The sequence below is a fragment of the Dicentrarchus labrax genome, unplaced genomic scaffold, assembly GCF_905237075.1.
Source record: "Dicentrarchus labrax unplaced genomic scaffold, dlabrax2021, whole genome shotgun sequence".
Lineage (NCBI taxonomy): Eukaryota > Metazoa > Chordata > Actinopteri > Moronidae > Dicentrarchus > Dicentrarchus labrax.
The window spans coordinates 2977376-2983735 of record NW_026136704.1 but is presented as its reverse complement, the minus strand read 5'-3'; the positions used below and the strand labels follow the sequence as shown (position 1 = coordinate 2983735).

Sequence of the window (6360 nt, the reverse complement as noted above, 5' to 3'; positions counted from 1 at the left end):
CAGACAGAGGTTATTGATTTCTGCTGACTGAAAAGGGAAAGTGTTGAGATGACAGGAAAAACAATAAAACAGAGAAACTACTTTCTTGTTACCTGGAGAGAGAAAAACCACAAACTGTAAGATGTCTGTCTTTAGCTAGATCTATGTTGCGGACTGAAAGGCCAGGCCTTCCCCGCTTCGATATATTTATCCTCCCTATTGTCTCAAGTTGAGAGTGTGTGTGTGTGTGTGTGTGCGTGCGTGCGTGCGTGCGTGCGTGTGTGTGTGTATACTGTTGCTGCTTCCTGTAGAATAGATTCCTAGACAAAAGACCTCTGTATTAAACAGCCATTTAAACCCACAGGGCTGCAGGTGCTCACCATTTACATCAGCCATTCTCTGCAGGATCTACTGCAGGTATTTGATACAAGAAAATGCAACAAAAAAACAACAATGATAACAAATAACTGAGGTAATAATAATAATAGTAATAAGTATAATAACAATAATATCAGTAATATTAGCAATGGGAGTCAATGGGAGTCAAACAGGACCATGGCAGGAGGCTCCACCAGGATCCATGAGAACCTGCGAGACAAGAAAGCACAAGAACTCTGGGGAAGAAGTGAAGTTAGCACTGCAGGAATCTTGGTGTAATTTTTGATCAAAACCTCAGTTCAGTCAGCCAACTCACGTGGAATGTTTATTAAACAGTATAGCATATTTACATTTTGGCGTCTAGGCTCCGACCTCATCAATCCCCGCGGATATGTTTACATGAGATATTGGGGAGTGATGCGCAAATACCCAAAACAATCTTCTATGTGTGGACCTTACACAGCTGCGGTGTGGCCATTCCCCTGAAGCACCTTGGCTCCAGCGGAATACACTACTTAGTGAACTTCTATGTGTGGACCTTACACCGCCGCGGTGTGGCCATTCCCCCTGAAGCACCTTGGCCCCAGTGGAATATACTATCTAGTGACGAAACTGCAATGTGAGACCTTAGCTTGGCACCTTGGCCGCCGTGTGGCCATTCCCCTGAAGCACCTAGGCCCCAGCGGAATACACTATCTAGTGAACTGCTACTTAGCAAAGTATTATGCAGGAACATTTCCCATATAGCAAAGATATAGATAGTCTAAACCCAGCAACCACCTGATTTGCAAATATATGATTAATCAATTCAATTTGTATAGCACCACTTCATAACATAAGTTATCTCAGGACACTCTCAAATAGAGAAGGTCTAGACCGACTCCTTATAACATTGTTTACAGAGACCCAACAGTACCATCATGAACAAGCACTTGGCGACGGGGGCAAGGAAAAACTGCCTTTTAAGTGGCAGAAACCTAGGAAACGGCTCCAGGTGGGTGGTCGTCTGCCTCGACCAGTTGGGGTGTCAGCAGATAAATGTATTAAGGGGAGCAGGAGCTCATGAGTTTGCATGGCCAAAATTCCTTCTTGTGGAGCCTGACATTAGCCTTGGTAGATTGGTTGATGCGGGCAGATGGACAGCTGTGGTTGTAGCTGAGCATCTTAGATGGTGAAGGGATAGCGTTCGCGTTAGGCCACAGCTCAGCAGACATCACACATCTTAAGCAGAACCGGGATCTCGCCATGGGTTGCAACCAACGACAATGAACAAGGGAGCCAACCGATGGGTTGGAGCGATGATGCAGGGATTTCATCATAGAAGAGAAAGGACAAAATGTAGTGTTAGTCATAGCAATGAAATTTGAGTGCCTTGGTGAGATCTATCAGATTATGAGTGTGTCAAGAATATTGAGCACATGTGATGTGATTTTCTAAGGTTAAATCAGAGAAGGGAAGATTATGCTGAGGATTAAGATGAGATCTGCATGCATATTCACACCTGAGAAACCTGTAAAAGCCAGACAAACAGAACTTCTTCCAACATATCAATATAAATGAAAACACTTAATGCACCAGTGAATTGTGTGAGGAGTCTTATCGTTGCCTTGAGGATGCGCCGTTTAAAGCCATTGAGGACCAGCTGAATGGAAGGACTTCCCAGAAGACTATGGGATGCTGGATCTTTACATCGAATGTGAAACTGAATTCCTGCTAGCATAGCTTTGATACTTGCATTTGAGGATTTTAGGATCAAGTTAAACAATAAATGCACAAACTGTAAATTATTTCCACTATGGCAGCTCACAAAACGCCATAATATTTCTGGGACCATCTGCTGCCCCAAACGACAATTGGGTAGAGTTCATAAAGAGCAGTGAATGTAGGAACTGAATTTCTGTCGTCTGCAAACCACTCATTATGAGAACCCCCCAAAAACCAACAGAGAAAAGTGAAAACTAGGGGAATCTGCATATTCCTTTTAGTCATTTAAAAAGAAATGCTGGTCCATCATCAAATAACAAAGACTAGAACCGCATATCTGTGCAACAGCCTTAGTCTAATACGCAGTATCTTAACATTTTAACAGATTTTAGCCAGACCCAGCAACGTGATATGGATGACCTTGAGGGAGAAAGCACAAACTCTTCTAGAGAGAATGGGGCGGCAGACCGGATTTGATGGCCGTTCTGATGCGAAACAGCTTGTCTTGTTGCAGAGACGCTTGCATGAGCACACTATCAAGGGTTATGCAAAGAAATCCCAAACGCGCGAAGGGTCTTCAGTTTCTTGGAAAGCGGTACTCCTAACTCCTGGAAAAGCTTCTGACTGTAGAGATACTGCGGGCTGGCAGGAACAAGGATAAGTCAACTACTAGAAAACCATCTAGAAGATGCAAGACGAAACGAGTTTGCAAATGTGTAGAGAAACCAGCAAACTGCTTCTGTCAAGAAGGGCTACTGCAGCAACCGAATGCCAGTTTAACAGAAACATACAATTAGAAACCATCTACACCGAAAAGATGCCATGCAAGGGTAAAGTGGTATGAATTTGAAGGCATCCAATGTCTGCTTTTCCCAGCTATACACAAACCTCTGGGCACTGCGCATTCTTCAAAGCATAGGAAAACGGCTCTTGAGAAATTAAGCCAGATATGTTGCAAATGGAAGATCGCGAGGAGCTGAGAAAACAATGATAAGACGTTCTGTTTTTGTTGCTTGTGGAACACCTAAGAATATACTCTGAAGAAGGAGAAGGGAGATTTTAACAACAACCTAACAATGTATCCTTAATAACGTCTTCGAAAAGAGGATCCTTTACTACTTCTTGCTCTGAAATAGCCAACTGCAAGTTTTTACAGACATGGGTCACTTTTGGGAGCCAGCATAGACCTGCTATTGGAGGCTGATTTACAGAAATTAGCACGAATTTTAACTGCAGCTGAGATTTGCCAGTACTTGCAGAGCAGTTCTTGAACATAGGGAAGTTGTTAGATAATGCTTGTGATGATGCTAACAGCCGTTTAGCCACTAAAAACTAACTTTGTTTTAAACTAAAGATGAGTTAACTGACATACTGTGTCAAATATTATTTTTATATTCATTTTTTATCATTTTGTCCACTAAAAGAGAAATATCACTACCCAAACATCAATCTAAAACTGGAAAATGTAAAAGCAAACGTCAAATTGTTAACAGCAACCAACTATCAGCTAGCTTAGATTCCAGCAAGTTAATCCTTGTCTCTGAGTTCTGAAAATCTGATTAGTATCTTCCAAACTATGGAAAATCTCCACAATCCGCAAATCTTTGTCAGCAGGTCAGAACCACATTACACAATAATAATAATAATAATAATAATAATAATAATAATAATAATAATCACAATCATTCTCTTAAATCACCATTACATCACAATCATCATCACCACCACCATCAACCTCATTTATTTTATTTATTTGTTGTTTATTTCCTCCCCCATCTATTTCTCTATTATTTATTTAAGCCTTAAGCCTGTCAATATAGATTTGTTTTTATTAATTGCTGAGTGAGAAACAGATTACCTGTTAGAATTTGACTCCTGAGTGAGTCAGGAATCTCTACTGCAGGGGCCAGCTAATTAATCCTCATACTTTCATAATAAGAATATGTTTTAAATGCCTCAGTGGAATGAATGGCTGTTAATACTCTCAGTCTCAGCATCGATACATCTCTGCAGTTTACTGCAAAGATAGCAGACTAGCAATTTATAACCTGTAAAATGTCTGCTGATAATGGCAGGACGACTATATACCAATCTAGTTCTGACTGAATCTGAATGTACATTGCAGCTTTGGCAGAGAAGGACTTACGATACTCCTAAAAGAGAGCCACCATAGAAGGACAAGTACTGATATTACAGCCAAAGAATCAAGCTCCTCTCTACGTTGCACATAACTTCACATATGGAGTTTCTACAGACGCCAAAGAGACGCTGAGTTCTGACATCTGGATTACTATCTTCCTATGGGAAATCTCCACAATTCGCAAATCTTTTTAAGCATATCAGAACCATATTGAATAATAATAATAATAATAATAGCTGCAATTGTAATTATTATCTTAATAACCATTATAATACCATTACATCACAATCATCATCATCATCATTACTACCATCAACAATGTCATTATCAATATTTATTTTATTTATTTGTTGTTTATTTCCTTCCCCACCTATTTCTCTATAACTTCCTTAAGCCTGTCAATATATACTTGTTCATGTGAATGTATTATTTTATTAATTGCTGGGTGAGAAACAGATTACCTGTTAGAATTTGACTCCTGAGGGAGTCAGGAATTGCTACTGCAGGGGTGCAGGAACCCAGAGCCCATTTTTGGAGCTGGGACTACAGTTCCCAGAATCCTGTGGGGTGTGACGTCAGCAGGCAGCGGACAGGTTGAGCGGTCTCACAGGTAGCAAAAGATGTCACTTCAGAAACATTTCAAGGATCAGACCATTTCTCTCTGCCACAAATCTGGAAAATCATTTTTCATATTTTCATAACCAGTCGGTTAGATTACTGTAATTCCCTCCTCTCTCCCATCAGTAAAATAATCCCTCTCATCCAAAACTCTGCTGCCGAGACTTTGATTCGGGCTAAAACACACTATCACATCACACCGATCAGGGCTTCCTTACACTGGCTACCTATTGCTTTGATAATGAATTTTAAGATATTACTGATCTCTTACAAAGGCCTTGAGTTATTTAGCAGACCTTTCACATACCTGCCAACTTTTCAAAAAACCTTGGAGTGAGAGTTTGTCGGTGGTGACCAACATTATGCCGCGCATAATTTTGGATTAAGTAGATTTGATTTCCTGCATTCTAGTGGATTTTTGGGTGGTCTGCTAAAGATGTGCAATACCTGATTCATGTTCGGCATCATGACTTGTAGGGCCTTCTAGACTTGAGCTGAACATTCAACCAGAAAACTGTTGTTGTGCCTAAATGACTGCCTGTATCACAATAAAGCCTTATTCATAGACCAGTGTTTAAGATTGGACCTAGGTACCTGTAGGTTGATTGATATTTTGATTAGAATGGTGTTAAACTGTGAGTAAATAAACAATGCAATGAGCTGATGTTTTGAGCATGCAGTATACCACGAGGTTAACAAGGTGCTCTCCTGCTGCTTATTATGACAGCTTTCACCACACTAAATCATGTTCACACAAACAAACAAATTTAAAGTTTAAGAGAGTGAGTACTCAATTGGACGACATTTCATTGTTACATACCTAGTCTCAGCTCAGATCAAGGATGGAATTCTGATTTCAGAGGTGGGGGGGGAGACAGGTATTTTTTTTTTAAAGTTATTTTTTCTGCCTTTTGATGGCTTCATTTATAGAGACAGTCGTAGGGAGACTTATGGTGGGTGGAGAGAGAGGGGATGACAGAGAGCAGCAGGTCGGATTCGAGCCCGCGCCGCTCCGATTGAGCTAACCACTGGGCGCCCCAACGTCACAATAGTAGTAATTTGCTACTTTTACGTTTACTGTTCCCTTTTTAGGTTTGACGGGTTATTAAGAATGTAAATGTAAATATAGAATGAACATTCTGGACACACACACACACATACGCACATGAACACCGATTCAAACGTGAATGTAAATTAAACCTCTCATATTACCTGGGCAACTCCCGCAGACCGGTGTGCAAGCAAGATGGAGTGACAGTGGGGACGGCCAATCACACAAGAAACGGCAGAGCCAATCGAGGAGCTTGTGGGCGGGTCTAAACTAAGGGAAACAGGCTTCAGCTTGAGCGGCCGTTTTCCGTTTGGTCCTAGTGCTTGACGAGTCTCTGTTTACTATAGCGTAACATTGTCTTTGGACGGTACAAACTGCAGGGGATCGAAACGGCCCAACATCGGATTTTTTTTGCGTGAGAAATTGGATGTGTGGCGTGAGTGCGTGTGAAAACAGGCAAAACCGTGTGTCACACGGCGAAAGCGTGAGA

The 6360-nt window shown here is 41.2% G+C and overlaps 1 long non-coding RNA gene across 2 annotated transcripts; it reads right to left on the bottom strand.

Moving 5' to 3' along the window:
- Positions 1–655: 655 nt before the first annotated feature.
- Positions 656–6360, bottom strand: LOC127362394 (uncharacterized). Of its 2 annotated transcripts, none has more exons than XR_007884450.1 (2): positions 6032–6360; positions 656–4827 (listed from the first exon to the last, which is right to left on the bottom strand). It is a non-coding gene; the product is annotated as an uncharacterized LOC127362394 (long non-coding RNA). The 2 variants fall into 2 exon arrangements; XR_007884449.1 differs by having other exon boundaries at positions 656–4873; positions 6032–6092.